The 22,873-nt window shown below is 54.6% G+C and overlaps 1 protein-coding gene across 1 annotated transcript in view; it reads left to right on the forward strand.

The window, feature by feature from the left end:
• Positions 1-22,873, forward strand: part of CERS3 (ceramide synthase 3) — a 74,852-nt gene that overhangs the window by 4,799 nt on the left and 47,180 nt on the right. Inside the window, exon 2 of the mRNA XM_056124439.1 lies at positions 12,070-12,132. The gene's annotated coding sequence lies outside the window, so the exon portion shown is untranslated. The remainder of the gene's footprint in view (positions 1-12,069; positions 12,133-22,873) is intronic.

Consider the following 22,873-nt stretch of genomic DNA (forward strand, 5'->3'; position numbering starts at 1 on the left):
CTCAGAAGCCTTCATGGCCCCTAAGGAAACCCGAGTTCTCATGTCCCGGGAAGGGCGTGATCCTGACTCAACCAAGCCATTCTGCCTGCTTTCTTCCCTCACGACCCCAGTGTGTCCCCATGTCTGCGAATGGCTGGGCTATTATTAGTAACCACATGCCTTTGATACTTCAGCATGATCGATGGCTCTGCCAGGGCGGGATGGTGGCGAAATGGACAGAGCCGGGGTGAAGCCAAATCCAGCTGGAAACAGGTTATGCGGGGCCTTATGCAATGGGCCCAGCCAATGCTGCACCTCGCTAGGTGCTCCCCCACCCACTGGGGCTCAGCATACCACCTCGGCCCCGCATGTTCCTTCGTCCAGTGTCACCCCTGCAGGACAGATGCGTGACGCCTTGGCGGGTGTCCCGCAGGGGCCATCTGCTCCAAGACACGCTCTCCAAAAGTGCCGACCACATGCTCTTCTCGCCAGTCAGTGTCTGCACTGGCCAGGCGCTTGTGACCGCATCCCGGATGGGCAGCGTGGAAGGAGAGACAGGCCTTCGCCAAGGACCTGCAAGTCAAGGGCAGGACACAGGTGTGCAGTGACCACATCGCTGACGCCCACTTTCAAGATGCCAGTCACCAGTGTGTGTCCAACTCATCCCAACAGCGATGTTGGAAGGCGGGTGCCAGGATAATGGTGCACATGCGGAGGCGCAAGATTACCCAACTGGTAAAGGGGCAGAGCCCAGATCACGGATCCAGGCCGGCCAGTTCCTGCCTCTCCCTGCCTCTCACAGGTGCTCTGCTCCCTGATGTGGCAGCCAGCAGAGGTTTATTGGGGTCACCTCACCCACGACCTGGGGCACACTGCTAAGGAATCTGAGCGACGCCTATAGGCAGGAGTGAACCCAGGGCTTGGGAGAAGTGGCTGGTGTTGGAGGGAAGGGGCTTTATCCAGTGTCCAGGAGCGGCCATGCAGAGAGATGGGCAGTTCCTCAAAAGTCCCACTGTACCGGAGGTGATGGCATGGGAAGAGGGGTGCCAGCCTCCTGGCTGAGTGGCCTCGTCATGCTCTTTGTACCCCAGGGCCCGCAGAGATAGGAGACAAAAGACCAGAATGAGGGGCCAGAAGCCACGAGCCCAGAGCTGGCAGCTCCAAGAAAGCCAGTTCCTGGCCTGCCGTGGGAAAAGCTGAGAAGCGCGGCTCAAGCAGCTGCTGCCCCCCAAAGTTGAGGCGGCACCCCTGTTGTGTGACAGCCAGGGCTCCTGGAAGCCCAGCTGAGAAACAATTGCTTGGTAAATCCTCTGCCCCCTTCCAAGTGGGGTTAAGAGGCTCAGTTCACAAGCATGGGAACACTGTGGGTTGGTGACACGGCCAAGGCTGAGGCCCGGGTCACTGAAGGGGAAGTGGACGCTCCAGACCTGGAGAACTGCCACTGACCTCGGACTCCCCCAGGAAACGAGAAGAGACTCGTGGCTTCTGAGAGATCAGTCATCGAAGTGGCCTGGCCAAGTCACCTTCTGACTTTCAGGCCCTTCTCTGCCCACCAGCAGCCAGCCTCATGGCACACCCCAGGCTCAGAGAGAAGAAAAGGGTCAATGGCTCAGACATAAAAGACGGTGACTGGGACTGGGTGAACAAGGAGAGAGGGCATCTATGAACATCCTCTGAGATAACAGATGCCAGAGGAAAACTAGGGAAGTAAGGACCTCTTCCAGAGGAGGGCAAAATTCGAACCTTCTCCCACCCCCCACCCCCACCCCCCGTGTTAACAGTCAAAATCAAGTCGGGAGAGTCTAGGGCAGTAGTACATGGCTCTGCACACCTGGGTTCAATCCCTGGCACCCCATGTGGTCCCCCGAGCACTGCCAAGAGTAATCCCTGAACACAGAGCTAGCGGTAAGCCCTGAGCATTGCGGAGTGTGCCACCACTCCCTCCTCCACACACACAAAAAATTAAGTCGAGTAAAATCTTAAACATCTTTAACCCCATTTGAAATCTTCAAAGAAAAAGGGACCGATGGGGGGAAAAAATCAAGAAAACAATGTCCCAACTTGGAGTCCTCAATAATGTGTGTGTGAGCGCCTGTAACAAATCCTCGAGGCCCTCCGTGGTCAAGAGAGGAGTGTCAGAGCACCCTCCGAGCCCCCAGAGCCTGGGTTCCCACGAGGCTGGGCTGCAGGCAGAGCCAGGAGCAGGGGATGGATGCCGTTTCACCACAGGGACTTCCAGCTCCATCATCAGCACCGTGACGGTGTGTGGAAAAGAAGGGAAGGCGGGAGAGAGGAGCCCAAGGGTTCTGGACCCTGGGTCAATGCCCGCCACCGCCTAGGGTCCCCTGAGCACTGCTGGGTGTGGTGCCCAATCCGAAAGGGGGAAAGGCATGAGAGAGAGGAGAGGGGTATTCACGCTAGAGGGCACTGGGGGCAGGGGGGTGTTGGAGGGGCCGGTGGCCGGGATGGAAGGAAGAAGAGAAGTTACAGAGGCTGCGGGACGGGAAGGGGAACTGGCTCATGAGAAGGAAACACTCAGCTCTATGCAGCGCAGCCCCTGGGAGGCACTGGAACCCTTGGGTTCTTGGTGACACCCGAGATCGTGACTCGGCTCAGCCCCAGCTGCATGGGGAGGGTGGTAAGAGGCAGGGGCCCTTGGGTTGCAAGACCCTGCGGTCTTCTGGTGGCACCTTGATTGAGGTGGCAAGGCTGCCAGCCTGACGTCAAGTCGGCCACAGGCAGATTCAGGCCCTCCACCCGGGTTCCCGTGACCTGCTCCTGCTCCCATGGGGCCTGCAGAGGACCCCACCCCCACCCCCATCCCCAGCACGGCACACGCTCTGAGGCTGCATTCATAGGATTGGACGTGCTGGGAAATGGGACATAAAGACAACCTCTGGGGCCAGAGAGATAGTGCAGTGGTCAAGTTGCTTACCTTGCAAAGAGCTGGTCTAGGTTATCCTCAGCACCCCAGATGGTTCCTCAAACTCCACTAGGAGTGATTCCCAGAAGAGAGCCAGAAATGAGCCCTGAGCGCTGCTGGGTGTGGCCCCGAACAAACTGAACTTCTGGCCATCTTTGACGGTGTGTAACTCTGAAAGTGCCCAGTTGGGGCTAGAGAGATAGTCCAGTGGATGCTGTGCACACAACTGACCTAGGTTTGATACCCAGCACTGATGTGGTTCCCCAAGCACCTCCAGGAGTAATCCCTGAGCACAGAGTCAGGAGTAAGCTCTGAGTATGGCCACTTGTAGCCCCGAAATCAAAAAATAAATAGAAATTAAACGTGCCCATTTTCTATAGCTCAGAGGTAGAGAGATAGAAATCTTCACAGTTGCTCTGGGTCCAATCCTCAGGGTCTACCCCCGTATGTCCCCCCACCCCATAAAAGGGCAGACATACCCATTTGAAAGATTGATGAAATTGATGGATGAAATAACTTGACTTTATTATGACAGATCACACTAACAAAATCAAGGCAGAAGTGAAAACAGCTTTTTGGGGGTGGAGGTGGGGGGTACATAGCTTGGGAGGGACTCCTGGCCCAGTGCTCTGGCTGGGTTTCCTAGTGCTGCTCCAGGGAGCATGTGATGTGGGGATGATGTGTGCATTCTGGGCCTTTCAACCATCTCTCAGAGCCTAATTTAATACCACAAATGACCTTTGTATCACAAGCTCATTGGTTCCTTTTTTAATAAAAAGGTAAAGGGCCAAGAGGTTGTACAGGGATGACACTGCCTTCCATGGACCCAGATTTAATCCCCAGCAATGCCTACAGTCCCCTGAGCAAAGTAAGCAATGACTGTTCAGGATATGGCCCAACCCCATCCCAGTAATAATAAAATGAAGTAAAGGACAAACAATGACACTGAGTTTTTCCAGATAGTTGGACTAAGCTGTAGCCCTCTTAGGTTTATAGATACCCTCAATCATTTGTATTTTTCCTTTCTGGACATTTGTTCTTTCAAAGGACATTTCTCCAAGATTTCAAAGAACTAAAATGAAGTGTTAGTAGGGAATGCTTTCCTTTCCCGTGAGAAGGGCTCAGGGGTTTTAAGGTCTGGTCTGACACAATCCTAATCCTAATCCTCTAGGTCACACAGTTAAATTCCAGGCCAGAGAGGCACTACAGGGATTAAGGTACTTCCCTTGCACACAGCCTACTTGGGTTCTATCCTCAACACCACATATGGCCACCTGAGCCCCACCAGAAGTCATCCCTGAACCCAGAGCCAGGAGTAAGCTCTGAGCACAGCCAGGTGAGATCCAAAACCAAACCAGACCAGAGAGTTGGAGTTGGAATTTACATTTTAAAAAAATTCCAGAAATGGCAACTGTGATGGTCCGCAGCACCTGATAGCGTGTCTGTGTGTGTATGTTTAAGCTCTGTATGTCCTGACCTCAGAGCAGCGTCCACCCACTCAATAGGTTTATCTGGAGAAATTAAAAAGCACTGTGAACAGCCCCCAACTACATGGCAAACACAAGCACCCTTTCTTAAAAATAAGTCTAGTATAGATGCTAGAGGGGCTGCTGCTATAAACCTCATAACATGAGGGAGTAGTCCGTTGGAGGATGCCATTGGAGGATGCAGGGAGTCCAAGAACGCCACTTCTCACTGAGTGGCTTTTGCATTCTTGTTGGCTGTTGAGCCGGAAGGTTCCTCCTCTTCCTCCTCCTGGGGCAGTAAAGGAGCACTGCTTCCTGTCAGGATGCAATTACTTCAGTGGGAGACCACCACTTCCTGTTAGGATACACCACTTCATTGGAGGACCACCACTTCCTGTCAGGATACAATACTTAAGTGGGGGACCACCACTTCCTATCAGGATACACCACTTCAGTAGAGGACCACCACTTCCTGTCACAAGCAACCACTTCAAGTGAGGACCATCACTTCCTGTGGAGATGCAACCACTTCAGTGCAAGACCACTACTTCCTGCAGGAGATGCAATCACTTCAGGAAGATGTGGGACTATCAGCTTTCCTGTAACTTGTCTTTACGGAGTTTTTAAAATCTAATTTACCTTGGTGTTTTATTTGTTTTACTTTCTAGACCCCCCCCAGATCTCCAAGGGTTCTTCCAAGTTTAGGCTGGGGTGACTTCTCCCAGCTTAATATCTGGGGAGCCCTATGGTGTCAGGAATCAGACCCAGAGCGCTAGTATGAGCTCCAGCCCTTTGAATCACCTCCCTGACTCAGTGCTAGTTTTCCTACCATAAAAAGACTTATGTCCCTTCCCTACTAGATTGTTGACAAGTTGCGGTGAGGCCAGGGCATCCTGGGTGTTGCACAGAATCCTTTGCTTGCATGTGGCCTCTGCCCTCTTAATTACATGTCACTCTTGATTAGTGTCCTGAGTAATTTGATGACCCAAACTAAGGGAGATCAGTGGAAAACTGGAAAAGAAAACATTTTTGGTAACAGCTTTTCCACTCGTCATGTGAGTTTATGACCAAACAGTCATGGGGTCAGAGTCACATTTGGGGGTGGGTGATCTCAAATCGTCCCATTCCCTGATGGGTCGGGGGTGGGGGCAGAAATCACACCAACACCCCTCCAGAAAGGCTTTGAAAACGGACAAATTGTACAGCAGGCCGCACCCAGTCAAGGAGAGAACCACCGCCCAAACTCCAAGCCGCAAAGACCATTGGCAGCGCGGCCTGTTGTGTTCGTGACGTCACTGACTGCGGGGATGGCAAAGTTCTGTCCAGCAGTCCAGTTATTCTAGGTCAGCGCTGACATCCTCGCCCAGGGTGACTGGGCTCTCCCACACAGCGGCGTGCCATCTGGAATCCACATGGAATAGAGGCAGCTGGCTGCCTGGCCCACCTTAGCCGTGCAACTGGTGTTGAGTCAGCTGGTGAAAGCACACAACACACACAACACTGTCCTAGCCAAGAAGTTCACGGGCACCTTCCCTGGCTGTGCCCAGGAAGCCCAGGGCTCAACCTGAGGGCCCCACGCTGCTTGGACCCTGCGTGACCAAGGAGATCCTCAACCACCTCGGCAGTGCTGGGTGCTGCCAGACCACAGTCAGCAGTGCTCAGGAGTCCCTCAGGAGTCTGGCCATGCTCCGGGGACCTTGTGCTGGGGGTTGAACCCAGATCAGGTGCACGTCTAGAACTGAAAATACCTTCTCCTGCCCCTCCCCAACAATTCCTAATTGTTGGACTCTCTATACTGTTTTCCACTGGGGATATGCCAGTTGCTGCTCCCACACAAATGGCATAGAAGGGAGTCCCTTCTTTCCACCTCCTCAATGGCACTTTGAGGGGGTACACCTGGCAGTGCTCAGGGCTTGCTGCTGACTCCGCCCAGGACTCACTCATGGCGAGGCTCACTGGGCTCGGGGGACCACCAACCACAGCGGGGTCAGCCACAGGCAGCCAGCTCACTGTCCGGTTTCTGGTCCAGCACCTGCCCCTCATCTCTGGAGAACAGCCACTGTGGCATTTTGTTATCCAGTGCTCAGTGGTGATGATATGCATCTTTCATGGTCCCTGGCTCAGCATTCCTCACGGGAGAAGAGCAGAAAGACCCGGAGATTGTATTTTCAATAGACTCAAAACGTAAAACTTAGTTTGTTAAATTTTTGACTCAGGCATGAAGCTTACTTGAGTTTCAGGGCACTCTATAAAGATCAATTATCTTCATTTTAATTGGTATTTTTCCCACCTTTTTTAAAGTGCTCTGTTGCCCTTCTTTGGGTTTGGGGGTCACGTGCGAAGGTGGTACAGGGCTGCTTCTAGTGGGTACTGTGAGTTCAGCCCTGTTGCCCCTATGCATAGCCTGTGGGGCTCTCTCCCAACTGCCCCTCTGCCCTGCTCTTTACACCTTCAGATCACTTTTAAAATGTAATATTGGAAATGATTTTAAAACATCATAAAGTTTATAAAGGTTTTAAAAGGTCTAAAAAAGCTACTGTACAGCAGGTAGAGCACTTGCCTTGTACCCAGCCAGCCTGGGTTCAATCTCAGATAGCCCTAGTGCCCGCCAGGAACAATCCCCAAGCACAGAGCCGGGAGTGATCCCCGAGCACAGAGCTAGGAGTGAGCCCCGAGCATAGAGCCGGAGCACAGAGCCAGGAGTGAGCCCCGAGCACAGAGCCGGGAGTGAGCCCCGAGCACAGAGCCAGGAATGAGCCCCGAGCACAGAGCCGGGAGTGAGCCCTGAGCACATAACCAGGAGTCAGTCCCGAGCACAGAGCCAGGAGTCAGCCCCAAGCACAGAGCCAGGAGTCAGCCCTGAGCACGACTGTGGATGGAGGGAGGGAGAGAGAGGGGGAGAGAGAGAGAGAGAGAGAGAGAGAGAGAGAGAGAGAGAGAGAGAGAGAGAGAGAGAGAGAGAGAGAAGCCAGTGTCGCTTCCTGCCCCCGTTCCAGAAGTTTCCTGCAGGGCCCCGCCTGCGTGCAGCGGCGGGCACGCGCGGGCAGTTACCGGGTCGCGGGGCGTTGGCGCGCCCGGGAGGGGTCCGCGGGGTCCCTGGCGCTGGCGCGGCCGAGGGCGCCTGGAGGGGCAGTGGGCGCCGGCGGGGTCCCCGGCCGGTCCCAGGATGCAGCGCGCCCGAACGGCGGAGCCTGGAGCCTCGGCGGGACCCCGGGAAGGTGCGCAGGGGGCGCCTGGGGCCCGGAGCGGGCAGCCTGGCCGGGCCCACCGCCCATCGGGCCGGCGGGGTGGCGTGTCGCAGCCGCAGCCGCCCGCTGGGCCCTAGGCTTTGCGGCACGCAGGTGCCATCTTCTCGGTGATGGGGTGTGTTGGGGCCGGGCCCTCCCCCGGCAGCACCCCCAGGACACAGAGCCCAGACCTGCCCACGGTGGGGCGGTCCCAGGAGGCCCCGGACCCGTGTCCTGCAACCTACCACCCTCCTGGCCCCTTTTGAACGTGTCCCCTTCCCGGGGCCCCCAGTCCTATAGCTCAGTCCCTCTGCTTGCTGCCAATTTCATGTGAAACCCCGTTAGGATATGCCCAGACCCTGTAGGAGGCCCAACGCCCGCCCCCGCTTAAACAGGAGTTTGTTCCGGTGTAATTTATCTGTGCCATGACTTCTGACACTAAAAACGACCCTTTCTCTACCACCTAAAATCCAGTGCCATGGGCCAGAGTGCCCTAGGGACTTAAATCCTCAGTTTCAGGCGCTCAGCCCCTTTTCCCCCTGGAGCATCCCCAGTTTTTCTTTCATCCCAATCAAAAAAAAAAAAAGGCTTTGAACTCATGAGTAGGAGTTAAAAAAAATAAAATCCAAGTTGTCTGTGACACGGTAGAAAGGGAAACCTCTGTCCAGGAGGTCACTTTAGGCAAAGCAGAAAGCAGAGCTGTCCACACATTGTCCACTCATAGGGCGGGACGAGCCCCGGGATGCGGTCACACTGTGGTGTCAGACGTCCCCGGGCATAGAGCTCCAGCCAGTGCTGTGTGCCAGGTCACGACCAGAAATGTATTTGTAGGGATGGTGTTGCCAAAGGAAGTGGCCGGGTTTGGGCTGGGGTGAGTGTGTGACAGACAGGAGTTACGCCTTGCAGCAGGTCCTGAGCGAGCTGGTGTCCGCGCTCTGGAAGGCAGCTGGTGCTCCCGCCCTAGTTGGCTTCTCCTTTGCATTGACTTTGCATGGTATTCGCGTGGCATGTGTATGTGTCTGGGCGCCTGGTGATGGCAGGGAGGACGGGTCACCACTGACCTGGAAGGTGTGGCGCTTGCTTGATGGTCCTCTGTGCTTGCAAGTCTCCAGACCTCAGGGCTATGGCGAAAATAGATCAGGTTCCTCATTGACTTCAACCAGCGCCGTTTGGGACCCCTGGAGGCATGGCTGGAAATCAGCAATGAAGTTCAACGGGAAACTATTTGGGCATCTGTTCCAGGTCTCACGTGGCTACAAAATTACAGGACTTTGAGGGGCCGGAGTGATGTAACGTGGGGAGGGCGTTTGCCTTGCACTTACGTGGCCCACCGGGATTTGATTCCTGGCATCCCATATGGCCAGGGTCATTTTTCGTTTGTGTTGATTTAGTTTGGGGGCCACACCTGGTTGTGCTCAGGGATTACTCTTGGCTTTGTGCTCACTCCTGGTCTCGGAGGACCATATGCATATGCAGTGCCAGGATCCATCCCAGGTTGGCAGCCATGCAAAGCAAGAACCTTTTCAACCGAACTCTCTCCAGGTCCAACAAGCCAGATTTTGTTTTTGTTTGGGGACCACACCTGTCGGTGCTCAGGGCTTACTCCTGACCCTATGAGGTGCTGGGGGTCAAATGCTAGTTGGTCACGTGCAAGGTAAGCACCCCACCTGATGTACTATCAATCCAGCCCCCAGAATTTTTAAAAATTTTATTAAAGCACTGTAATTTACAAAGTCATTCATGTTGAGTTTTAGACTTTGCAGCACTGATCCCACCACCAGTGCCAACCTCCCTCCACTAATGTCCCCAGGTTCCCTCCCATAGCCCCCATGCCAGCCTGCCCTCTCAACCGGCACCTTTCTAATTTTGGTTTCTGAACTCTTGGTTTCAGTGTTGTTGACCCCGTGGTTTGGATATTTGGCTCCATCGTTCCTTAACACCACCTTTGTGCCCGGCTCCCCTGACCTGGCCTCTGTTGTTTCTCGCCTGTCTCTTCTCTTCTTCCCTCTACTCTTTCTTTCCTTCTCCTCCCTGCACCCCGGGCCAAGGCCGATCTGGGCATTCCCCCTTAAAACATTGCATTTCCTCATCCGGTTATTCTAAATATCACTTTGTAAGTGTTATCATTCGCTGTTTATCCTTCTTCTGGCTTACTTCATAATGTCTTATGAAGGCCCTTATGAAGGGGCTGGAGCGATAGCACAGCCGTAGGGCGTTCGCCTTACAAGCGGCCAACATGGCCGACCCGAGTTCGATTCCTCTGCCCCTCTCGGAGAGCCCGGCAAGCTACCGTAGATACCGCACGGCAGAGCCTGGCAAGCTCCCCGTGACGTATTCGATATGCCAAACACAGTAACAACAAAGTCTCCAATGGAGCCGTTACTGGGCCCGCTCGAGCAAATCGATGAACAACGGAGGACAGTGACAGTGACAGTGACTTCATAATGTCTTAACATGATGTCTCCCAGTTTCATCAATGTTGCTGCAAATTGCATGATTCCATCATTCTTTACAGCTACATATTATTTCATTGTGTGTGTATGTGTGTGTGTGTGTGTGTGTGTGTGTACCACATCTTCATGATCCACTTACCTGTTGTTGGATAGCAAGGTTGATCCCAACCTCAGCTATTGTACTGAGTGCTGCAATGAATAATACAATGAATCAATTCTGAGTTTGCCCAGTACCCTCCATATTGTTTTCCGTAGGGTTGGCCCAGACAGCATTTCCACAGTAGTGGAATACGGTTCCTTTATCACCCCATCCTGCCAACACAGATTATTCCCAGTGTTTTCGCTCTGTGCCATCTTCACTTGTATAAGATGACATCTCATAATTGTCTTGATTCATATTTCCCCAGTAATAACTGATGATGAGCGTTATTTTTTATATGTCTGTTGGCCATCCATTGGTCCTCCTTAGAGAAATGTCTGTTCATTTCCTCTCCCCATTTTTGGATGGGGTTTTAAAGATTTTTGTTGTTGTTGATGATGATCCTTGAGTACTTTATATATACACATATAAAGTATATATTTTTAATTAGTACTTTATATATATTTAATTTAAGAGTCAAGGAAATGTGGCTTACTGGCAGAACTCATACATGCCTTGGATGTGTGAGGTTGTGGGTTTGATTCCTCACACTGTTAAGATTTTAAACTAAAATTTGAAATCTATGCTCAAGGATTACTCCTGTGGGGTGCCAGGGATCCTTTGCCAGGAATTGAAGCCAGGTTGACTGTTTACAAGGGAGGCACCTCCTCGCTATTCTATCTCTCAGACCCTGAAGCTCTGACTCCTACGGAAATAATTGGTTTTCCATTTTGTATTTGGAGCTTGTGTTGGTTGAGTATTTGCTCGATTGTAATTTTAAATATTTAAATGAACGAATATTTCCGTTGTAGTTGTTGAACATGATTTCCCAGTGCCCAGTTTACGCTTGAATATTTCAGGCCAGGTATTTCCTTGTAAACGGGTTGGCATTCTATTTCGCAAACAGGCCTTTGCATGATAATGTGCTATTTTCACGTGAATCATACTTACTGGTTCCACAGCTGCCCAGGTGGGCAGAGCATCAATGGAGGAATGAAAGAATATTATAATTGGAAATTACTCACCTAAATGTTCAGCTGTAGTGTTATTATCCTAGTCAACTTTAATGTGTTTTAGACCTGGTTTCTCCTAAAAGAAACAAAGTTTGGGGCCAGAGCAATAGTACAGCAGACACTTGCACGGGCCGATCCAGGTTCGATCCCTGGGACCCCATGTGGTCCCCCAAGCCCATCAGGAATATTTGGCAGGCTTATTCCTGGAAGACTCAGAAACTCTGTTGGGACAGAGATAAGTGAATAGAAGTCATTCTAGCCAAGTTATGTTTTGTCTGAGTGTCTAATTTAAATCAGGATAATGGAAAAAAAATCAGGTTGATTTTTCAGTATTTGAAACCTCAGTAGAAGAAGCCAGTTTGGGAAATTTCCTTTGTCATTTTTGAGGGTTTTTTTTTTTTGTGGAAAGTAGGGGTTTGGGGCAGGGGTGACTACTGACTCAGCTCAAGGAACATGTATGTCCCAGGGCTGGGACTGGCTGTTTGCAGAGCTGGCTGTATGTCTGTGTGTGCATGCGTGTGTATGTCTGTGTGTGTATGATGTCTGTGTGCATGTGTGCGTATGTCTGTGTGCGTGTGTATCAATGTGTGTGTGTGCCTGTGTGTGCATGTGTGTGTTTGTGTGTGCGTGTGTGTGTGTGTGTGTCTAACCCTGGTGCTAGCTCTAATCCCCTTGGGCAGGCCCATCCTGCTCAGAGCTCTAGTGTCTTCAAGAAGGTTCCAGTTCTGCCCCTGCAGTGGGGCTCAGTTGAGCCAGCAAGCCACCGTGGGGATTGGGGAGCTGTTTTCCCAGCCTCAGCTGGAGCTCGATAATGTCAGGAGCTAGGAACTGGGGGCCAGGGCACTCACGGCACTGTCTCTCTTTTTCAGGCTCAATAAATAATTGTTGAAGGAATGAAAATACCATGGAAGGAGGAAGAGCAGCGACAGAAGGTACCCACAGCTGCAAGAGTGTGGGCAAGAGTGATGTTGATCCGTGACTAATGCTCGCTGCGGGGTGCCTGGGAACCGTGGCGTGTATTGGGTGGAGATGGAGGCCGGTGTGGGGGGCTGACAAGTGGGTCCAGGAGCCGCAGGTCAGGCTTGGTCACCCCCGTCCAGAGTGGAGGTACAGATGCGGCTGTTCCTGTTAGTCGCTCCCAGTCTTCACGGCAGGCTCTAGCCTTGTGGGGGTGGCTCCAGGCCTTTGCTTCTCACTGTCCCCACAGAAACTTCACTTTTCACGGACACGCAGTTTGACTGACATACCTGTCTGTGAGTTTACCTTTGATTTTGGAAACTGTGGGAACCTTAAGATGAGGAGAGGCCTGGAGGTGACTTCTGGCTACTGTGAGGCCGTGAGTTCGACACCCTCAGAGTGTCAAATATGCCCAGAATGGGTCCCTGTGGCTCTGCTTATGGGACGCCCCCGGATGTTGCAAGAGTGTGTCTGTGTGTCTGTGTGTGTATGTGTATCTGTGTGTATGCATATGTGTGGTCTGTATGTTTGTGTGTGCATGGGTTTGTATGTGTGTATGGGTCTGAGCATGTGTGTGCACATGTGTCTGCATGTATGCCTGTGTGAGTTTCTGTGCATGTGCATGTGCATATATCTGTGTTTATGTGTGCATGTCTGCATGTGTGTGTATCTGTGGTGTGTGCGTGTGTGCATGTGTGCACATGTATGCCTATGTGAGTGTCATATGTGTGCATGTGTGTCTATGTCTGTGCATGTCTGTGTGCATGTGTGCACGTGTGTGCCTATATGCATGTGCATATGTGTGCATGTGTGTGTGTGTGTGTTTGCGTGCACCCCTGCTACATATGGGACCCGTAGCCATGGCAGGAACATCAGGCACTCAGAGGAAATGCTGAGCTGACCCTTCCAGGAAGCAAAGTTTGATGAGAGTGATGGCTCCAGAAATGGAGTCAGTCGGGGTCTGTTTGTGTTCCGGAAGCTTCTCAGAAGGGAGTCTCGCCTTTGAAGAAAAGGCACATCACATTCAAGGTGTGCTCTAGAAAATCGGATGAGGCTGGAGCAGTTCTCTGTGAGGGGAGCCCCAGTGCTACCCTGAGCACTGCTGGGTGTGGCTCCAAGGCAGCCGCAGGAGCCCAGGGTCAGGGCTGGGGTTTCCCATAACCCACCTGGGATTCTCAGAAGCCCCTGACTGCCCTCCTGTGCTGCTGGCCCCCAGGCCCTGCCTGGCCGAGCTGCAGAGCTGGGCCTTGTCCTCTCTGTCCTGCGGGCCAGTGTCCACTTCTCTCTCCTTGCTGAGCCCCTCCCTGGGCCTCCGGACCTGCCTCATAGTCACAGGTTGTCCATGCCCCGACTTCCTCTTAAATATATGCAGTTAGCCAACAATGCCCCCATCACCTGAGCCATGTCCCTCCATGAATTCCCAGTGACCCAATCATCTGAGCCATGTCCTGTCACAAGCTCTCTGGACTGAAGAATTTGTCCCCTTTGCTCCTTGTCCCCCAACCATACACGCCCCCCTCCCCACATACACACCTGCTCCCCCACTCACCCAGCTTCCTCACTGCCTACTCATTCTCAAGGTATGATGGTCACTTTTTTTTTTTCAGTGCAGAGAGTCACTGAGATATTAAGACATGCACACGCAGCTTAGCTGTTCATTCATGAGAATTCTGAGTAGAAACGGATTTAATAGCCTCTTGCTCCTAAAATTGTCTCATAAAACAGGACAGTTAAATATCGCCTGGGCGCCATGGCACCCACGCACTCACCCGCTCCATAAAGCTTCCCAGGCTGCTCTCGGCAGTGGGCTGGGCACTGGCATGACAGTCCAAAGGTGCCAGGGAGGAAGAGAAGGGTCACAGCACCATCCTTAGAGTTCTAGGGGCAGTCGGACAGCGGGGAGGGTGCTGGCCTCTCACACAGCCGATCCTGACTCAATCCCTGGCATCCCATGTGGTCCCCTGGACCCCACCAGGAGTGACCCATGAGCCGCACCGGGTGACCCCGAAACAAAGAATCCACTTGTCTGGGTTTTTCCTGCCCTGAGTTGTGCGACGTCCTCTGGCCCTCTTCTCTCTCTGTGGTCCCTGGTGGTGTAGATCGGGCCACTGGCAGAGTGGACATGTGGACGTGTGGTCCCAGCCTCAGTGAGAAGGACACTGGGCTTGAGGGTGGGAGCAGGGGCACCCTGTGTTGCGTCGGTCCTTCCTGCTCAGCCTCTGGCATCTCCATGTCCTTGTTGATCCTCGTTGGCTTGATGTGGAGAGAAGGAACACAGGGGTTCGGGAATGAGCCTCCCCCGGTTACTCTCGGATCCATGTGGGGTGCTCACGGTGTGCAGTGCCCGGCCAGCTCCCAGGGCTCCTCACGGCAGGGAAGTGAAGTGGTTTCAACAGCATCTGTCGGGGGCTCTGGGGTCCAGGCCTCTTGGTACAGACACATGAACAGAGTTGGGATATGTGAGGGGCGGAAACTGCCTGTTCCCCTCTGGGAAGGAGCGGGGGGAGTCAAGGCCAGTCTGGAGGCAAGACGGCAGGGGACGGGAGAGACACAGGGAGACAGAGCTAAGAGGGGCAGAGCAAAGAGATCTCAGCTCACCAGGACTCAAGAGTTGGATCGTCGGGGCCCCCACAGCGAGTCTGCGGCGTCTGGTCAGGCAGGAGGGACAGCAGCTCATCTCAGCCCGGCCGCTAGCCCGGGGCGTCTGCTCCCCTGCCGGATGCATTTAAACATGCGATTGGCTGCAACCCGGTTGGCTCTGGGAGATCTCGTGGTGAGTGAAGTCAAGACAAATACGCGATGATCGCATTCACCTGTGGAACAGAGAATACATGGAGGAGGAAATGGAGTGTAGTAAAAGGGATGCTCAGATCGCCCTAGGCTGCAGTGTTTAGAGAGGAGATGGACAGAGAAGGAAACCAGCCAAGGGGGGAAGGAGCACTGCACGGTAGCACTGTTGTAACAACCCCCGTTGTTCAACGATTTGCTCGAGTGGGCACCAGTAACATCTCCATTGTGAGACTTGTTGCTGTTTTTGTCACATCAAACACATCGCAGGTAGCTTGCCAGGCTTTGCCATGCGGGCGGGATACTCTCAGTAGCTTGCTGGACTCTCCGAGAGGGGCGGAGGAATCAAACCCAGGTCGGCCTTATGCAAGGCAAACGCCCTCCGTGCTGAATGGAAGTAATGGGTGAACAGAACAGGCATCAGGCTTCGGTTATACCAGTGATGTGGGTGAGTGATGAGTGGCATAGCCATAGACCCCCAAAAAAGACTCAGCAAAGTGGAAAACACGAGATCTAAGCTGTGAACCACTGGACCTTTTAATGTGCCTGTCCGGTGACAGGTGGGGGTTGGGGCGAGGTTGGTGTGGGGAGGGAATCTGGGGACCCTCGTGGAGGGAAACTGATGCTGGTGGTGGGATTGGTGTTGCATATTACATGCCTCAACGCAACTAAAACAACTTTGCAAATCACAGTCCTTTAATAAAGAACGAAAGACAGAAAACCGAAAAGCCAAAACCGCACTGATGAAGGTTTCTGAGGCCGTAAAGTAGGGGAGACCCTGGCCGGCCAAGGACATGAGATCTTCATTCTCCCTGGAAGTCCCCCAGTCAAATGTTTGGCCTCACCCTTCCCACAAAAATGATAGATGGAGCCCTTGTGAAAGAGGAAGAGAGAGAAGAGAAAGAAAGGAAAGAGAGGGGAGAGACGGTTAGAGGGGGCAGGGTTGTGCATTTGCCTTGATGCGGCCGATCCTGGTTTGGACCCCGGCACACAGTGTCACTAGTGCTCACCGCTGAGCCCTGCCAGCTGTGGTCCCCAACTCCCCCGCACCCCGCAACGCCAAACGATCTTTTAAAAAAGAACGGAGCAAGAGAAAGGAAAAGCAAGACTCGATGGGGGAGTCAGGGGTGGAAGCACAGCCTTTAATCTTCCTCTGTGGGGCTGGATTCATCAGAGATGTTTGAAAGACGACAGGAATCAGACACTGGTGATGGCCTGTGAGGCTGTCTTCGCTCTGCTGCCACCGTTCACCTAGCGAGGAAGAGGAAGAAGAAGAGGAGGAAGGGGAGGAGGAGGAGGAGAAAGAAGAGGATGGAGAGGAGGAGGTAGAGGAGGAGGAGGTGGAGGAGGAGGAGAAATAGGAGAAAGAGGAGGAAGAAAGAAGAGGATGGAGAGAAGGAGGAGGAAGAGGAGGAGGAGAAAGAGAAGGAGGAGGAAGAAAGAAGAGGATGGAGAGGAGGAGGAAGAGGAGGGGAAAGGATGGAGAGGAGGAGGAGGAAGAAGAGGAGGAGAAGGAAGTGGAGGAAGAGAAAGAAGAGAATGGAGAGGAGGAGGAGGAAGAGGAGGAGAAAGAGAAGGAGGAGGAAGAAAGAAGAGGATGGAGAAGAGGAGGAGGAAGAGGAGGAGGAGGAAGTGGAGGAAGAGAAAGAAGAGGATGGAGAGAAGAAGGAGGAAGAGGAGGAGGAGGAAGAGGAGGAAGGTGCCCCTCTGCCATGCTGAGCGGGCGCCCATCAGGGCGGAGCCGCTCAGCGGCAGGAGTGCAGGCCTGGCTCTTGGGGTGTGTGTGTGGGCACATGCAGTGACTTGCCCCAGAGCTCTGCCTTGCCGGGGCACCTTCCAGCAACTGCTCGGCTTCGAGTCTTTCATCTCTGGGCGAGAGAGAGTGGGAAAGACCCAAACGGCGCCAACCTCTCCATCCAGCCCAGTCGGGAAGGGGCGCCTTGCGCAGAGGCTGCAGGGCTTCTCGGGCCACTCCACACGGGTCACTTCTGCGGGCCCACAGAGACAGAAACAGAGCACACTGCCCGGGCCAGCTCCATCAAGCCCTCTGGCCCCGCCTGGGGCCCGCCCACTCGCTCAATGGTTCCCAGAGCGGGGTTCTGCTCTTGGTGAGGAGCTAGGGTAACTGCAATTCCATGGCTGATGCGCCTGGCAGTGCCTGAGTTAGCAGAAAGCCCTGCTAGAAAGGGCTCGAGTCCTTGGACCCTCTGCCCACAGAGGGCAGGGCTGTCGGCCCCGTAGGCTCCTCTGCAGAGCTCCGGGCCCCGGCAGATGCCGCAGGGCAGGGCATGCTCGGAGCAGCCCCGGGTGTCGGGGCCTGCCCTGAGTGCCAGCCCTCCGCATGCCCAGTGGCCAGACAGGAAGCCCCGTGCACCTGGACGGACCCACGGCACCATCCAGTAGCCAGGCCCCACGTCACGGGGCCGCCGCGGTCGGAAATCTTGACTTGCAACTTTGGAGGGTGGGTCTCTGAAAGAATTTCCGAGCTGACGCAGACATGAGGTGTGTTGCTCTCGGATGAGAACGAGCCCGGCCTGAGCGCTGGAGAAGGCTCCAAACTCCCGCCGCAGCCCGGCCAGCTCGGCCCCACTCGCCTGCCAGGAAGGTAGGCAGCCGCTCTGCGTCGTGCTCCTGCCAGGGGAACCTCGATGGCCGGGGGCCTTGACTCTGTGTGTGTGTGTGTGTGTGTGTGTGTGTGTGTGTGTGTGTGTGTGTGTGTGAGAGAGAGAGAGAGAGAGAGACAGACAGACAGACAGACAGAGAGGAGACAAAGACAGAGAGACAAACAAAGATGGAGAGATGGAAAGACAGACACAGAGAGAGATGGGGAAGAAGAGAGATGGAGAGACAGAGGGAGACAGGAAGAAAGTGACAGACATAGAGTGACGGAAAGAAGCAGAGACATAAAATAGACTCAGTGTGTGAGAGAGTGAGGTGTGTGTGTGTGTGTATGTGTGTGTACGTGTGTGTGTGTGCGAGAGAGAGAGAGAGAGAGAGAGAGAGAGAGAGAAAGAGAGAGAGAGATAGTGACGGAAACAGATGGGGGACAAAAGGAGAGTGACAGAGACTCAGAGTGACAAACGGAAGCAGAGAGTCAGTCAGTGCCGGAGAGTGAGGTTGTGTGTGTGTTGGGGGCAGGGGGATTGGGGGTTTGGGGGGAGAGATCAATGTGCTCGGGTTGGTCTGACATTCAGGCCCTCCTGGCCTTCCCCGCCATCCCTCTGGCCATGTGTGGGTTGGGCTGCGAGGGTCGCTGGGCCCGGCCTCTCCTCCCGGCCCGCGTGCTGGAACTCGCCGGCAGGTCTGGACGTATCCGTGGGGGGGGACCAGGACTAGTTCTGCAGGAGGCCGGGCTCCAGGGCAGGAAGGCTGGGGCTGGTCTCCCCACGCTGCTCCTGTGCAGACGAGAAGGGGTCCGTCGGCGGGAGTGCCGAGCGCGCGGGGTGGCACTTTCTGCCCCAAGTGCCCTTGGAAGCTGTTTTCTTTTTCTGAAAAGCCATCTGTGGAGCCAGGGAGAAACCTGTGGGCTCACTGGATGGTCCTGAAATCCCTTCTTGCAATGGTCAAGTGTTCAGACTTCCTTTATGGATTTACTTGGGCTCAGGGGCTACTCCAGGCTCAGAGCTCGGGAGTCACTCCTAGCAGTGCTCGGGGACCTTGCAGTGCCAAGGCTTGACCCAGGTGTCCAGTGCCCAGAGTATGTGCTCCAGCCCTCGTGCCACCTCCTGTTCCCCTGGGGGATGCAGGAGGTCACACCTAGTGGTGGTATTGAGCTGCTCTTACAATGTACTCAGGGTCCTGTGCTGCTGGGGTGGAACCCATGCCTCCAGTTTGCAGAGCCCAGCCATACATGCTCACACTTTATTGGGGGAAGGTTTCAGAAGCCACACCTGGTGGTGCTCAGGGCTTGACTCCTGGCTCTGTTCTCAGGGATCACTTCTGATGGGGCTCGCGGGACCCTATGGGGTGCAAGGTTTGAACCCGAGTCAGCCATATGCATGGCAAACTCCCTATGCCTTGTTCTCTCTCTCTCTCTCTCTCTCTCTCTCTCTCTCTCTCTCTCTCTCTCTCTCTTCCCTCCCCCTCCGCTTTTGTTTTGTTTTTTTTTTTTTTGGTCACACCCAGTTACTTAGGGGTTACTCCTGGCTCTGCACTCAGGAATCACTCCTAGCGGTGCTGGGGGGACCATATGGGATGCGGGGGTCCCAGGTTCGATTCCCAGGACCCATATGGTCCCCCAAAGGAAAACGCCCTCCCCACTGTACTATCACTCCACCGACCCCGTACTGTCTCTTGCCCTGGTACCATACTTCAAACATCATCATTCCGTACTGAACTTTAAAAAAAATCTAATTAATAAATTTAAAAATACTTTTTAGTGGTGTTCTCGCCTGTTTCCTCAGCAGGGTTGCTGGTGCTTTCTTGGAAAGGAGACAGGCAGATGCTGGCACAGCGGAAGCTGTGTCATCTTCCCAAATCTCTGCTGCAGGCGGCTGGCCGGGAGTCCTGGCTTAGTGGCGCCCGTGACATTGGCTGTATCTTTGCACATCGAGTCCAGCGGGCACGGGTTGTGGGACAGGGAACTGAGCTCGTGAGACGATGTGGTCCAGCGGGAAGGGAAGGGACAGAGTCGCCTAGCTCAGTGCCCACGGAGGAAGTGCAATTGTGGCCGCTACCTGCCCCCCACCCACCAGGACTTCTGGGTGGGGTTCCTGAGCCCCAGCTCACAGGCAGATGGGCCCCTTCGGCTCTGCCAGGAATGTGCTAAGGCGCTGGGCGCTCGCTACTGTTGGGGTGAAGGCAGGGTGGGGCGGGCAGGACCCGGACGAGCAGGGCAGGTGTCACTCGGAGCCCCTCCCTCTGGGAGTGTGGCCAGGCAGGGACATTTGTCACACCGTGTCACACCATGTCCCCTGTTTCTAGGTGACTTCCTGCTACAGCCATCCCGGGGGATGCTTGGTGGAAGGAGAAGGGGACCACGGGGTGCCGCATGGCCAGCCTGACCGGGCTGGGGTGATGCTGGCTGCCCCCCTGGGATTCCTGGGTGATGTTCGGAGCTGGGTGGGGGCGGAATCTGCCATCAGCCCGGGGGCGAGGGCCTCCTTTCCCCAACTGCCATAAAGCCAAGCTGCTTTCTCCGAAATCCAGAGGTCGGCTGGGGCCGTGCTGGTTGCATGTTGGCAATTCTAACAGTCCTTTGAGGCCTCATAAAATCACGCCTGAAGCAACAACATCCAACACTTGGTTTGCAGAAGCCTTTTGGACCTTGGGTGGGGGTGGGGGTGGGGGGAGGGACTCACCCGTAGTAGGGCTAACTCCTGACTCTGCACCCTGGTGGGCTCAGGGGACAGTAGCAGGAAGTCACCCAGAAACAGGGGACATGGTGTGACACGGTGTGACAAATGTTTGAGCTGGGGCTCAATCCCAGGTCAGCTGTGTGCTGGGACACTCCTGCATTCTGTTTCCAGCCCCATTTTAAGTATAAGTATTGGCAGGGTTGGGTCACACCCAGCAGTGCTCAGGAGCTACTCCCTGCCCTGTGCTCAGGGGTGACTCCTAGTGGAGCTGGGCAGAACATACTGGGTGATGGGGATCGAGCCAGGGTGGGCTGCTGTCCTATCCATTGCACTCTCTTTCTGGCCCTCTAAGCCCATGTTTCTGTGAGAAGGATCTTTCCTGGGCCCTCCCACCCCACAGTGGAGCCATCGCCAGCAGGGTGCTGACATCCTGGTCACGGGGAGGACTGTGGAGTGTGGTGGTCACTCCTTGGCCCGAGCCCAGGCCGTGAAGTCAAACTGCCCCAGAGACCGCACACATGGCTGCCAGTGGACTGGGGACAAGAGCCTTTGTCGGGACCTGGCCCAAAGCCTGGAGTCACATTTATACCGGTGGCCATTTGGCATGAGGGATTGTGTCATTGCAGCCTGTGCCCGGCTGGGAATCCAGAAGAGCTGAGTGAGCACAGCTGGGAGAGAGGAGAGAGGAGCGGGGGGTGGGAAGAGGGTGGAGTGCGAGCCACCTGCACGCACCAGCACACATCCCCGTGTCCAGGACGGAGCTGGTTCTTGGCTTTCATGGAGGGACCCAAATGACTGGAGAACTCTCCTGCCAGCGTACTTTCTGTAGCCCTGCGTGTTCCCGGCCTGGGCAGTCGAGGTGGCTGTGTTGCTTTAAGATTGGGCCCGGGCAGCCGAGATTGTTAAGTGATGAAAGCAGCTAGCTAGCAAGCTAAGAAGAGCCTGATGAAAATAAGCTGGGCTGCGGGTATGCAAAGCTCCCCTGGGTGGTGAAAGGGGAGTTTGGGGCTTTGACAGCTGGGCGGGAAGCGCGGGGGATGGTGGACAGATGTTCTACGGGGGACCCGGGCAGGCGTTGCGCTGTTCAGAGCAGTTAAAAGCAGCCCTTTTCCCTTTTGCTGGTTTGGTTTTTGTTTTGTTTTTTTGGGGGGTCACACCCGGCGATGCACAGGGGTTACTTCTGGCTCTGCACTCAGGAGTCACTCCTGGCGGGGCTCAGGGGATGCCGGGGATCAAACCTGGGTCGGCCACGTGCAAGGCGAACGCCCTCCCCACTGTGCTGCCGCTCTGGCCTTGCCCTTCCCCCATTTTATCATGATCCAGACGTTAACCTCCAGCAAGGCCTGAGGTGGAGAAGGGAGGGAGGCTGGCGCTGGAGACACACTTGGCCTTTCTCACACACATGCGGGTTTGTCACTTCTCTGTCGAGCTGCATAGCGAATTTGTAACTTTGCCGTTCAGCTGCCTAAGGATGAAGTCAAGGGTTTAGTCAATGGTTTGGGCTCGATTGAAGACCATTTCTTCTTGCTAATCACCAGGAAGTTCACAGAGAGCTTGTGCCATGCCCTGTGTCCTAAGGCGTGCGTGAGCCAAGCCAGATGAGGCGACTGCTCATGTTTGGTTCAGAACTGTGTGGATTCGGCCAAGTTTTCCATGTTTCCTGAGGAGCGCCTAAGAAACTCAGCTGCTGAACCAGAACCTTCCATTGCTGGGCCTGGGAGCTGGGTCAGAGGGCTGGTGCAGGCGGATAGATAGGACAGCGGGGAGGGTGCTTGCCTCACAAGCCCCAACACCCCAGAGGGTCCTCCGAGCACAGAGCCAGGAATGAGCCCGAGCTCAGAGCCAGGCATGATCTCTGAGCACAGAGCCAGGAGTGAGCCCTGAGCACAAAGCCAGGAGTCAGCCCCGAGCACAGAGCCAGGAGTGATCCCCGAGCAGAGCCAGGTGTGAACTCCGAGCACAGAGCCAGGAGTGATCCCTGAGTACAGAGGCAGGAGTGATCTCCGAACACAGAGCCAGGAGTGATCCACGAGCACAGAGCCACGAGTCAGCCCTGAGCATAGAACCAGGAGTGATCCCCGAGCACAGAGCCAGGAGTGATCTCCGAGCATGGAGCCAGGCGTGAACTCCTAGCACAGAGCCAGGAGTGAGTTCTGAGCAGCACTGGGTGTGGACCAAAACCAAAAAGGAAGGAAGGGAGGGAGGGAGAGCGGGGAAGAAGGAAAGAAGGGGCTGGAGTACATGACCCTGGATCAGTCTTTGACCATCTGCTCCCCCAGCACCACCAGGAGCCCCCAAGTACCTCTGTGCATGGCCCCTCAAAGACAAAACAAAATCCCACCCCCCTGCCTCAGGGGCTTAGGCTCACGTGTGCTCGCTCCATCGTATCCCGGAGCAAAGACCTGTGCGGGGGCGCTCAGAAGCCGTGGGCTCGGACCCAACACTTCCTTCCGTCCAGCTCATCTGCTGGACACTTTTGAGCAGGTTGGCGCTGAACACCTGTGGGTTAGCTGGCCCCAGGCCCAGGCCAAGCCGTGAAGACATCCTTGGAAGACCCAAGCCAGTACCGAGAATGTTTGCTTCAATAAGGTACATGATTGATGTCCCTGATTTTTAATTATTACTTGATTTG

Source organism: Sorex fumeus, unplaced genomic scaffold, assembly GCF_029834395.1.
Source record: "Sorex fumeus unplaced genomic scaffold, SorFum_2.1 ptg000051l, whole genome shotgun sequence".
Taxonomy (NCBI): Eukaryota; Metazoa; Chordata; class Mammalia; order Eulipotyphla; family Soricidae; genus Sorex; species Sorex fumeus.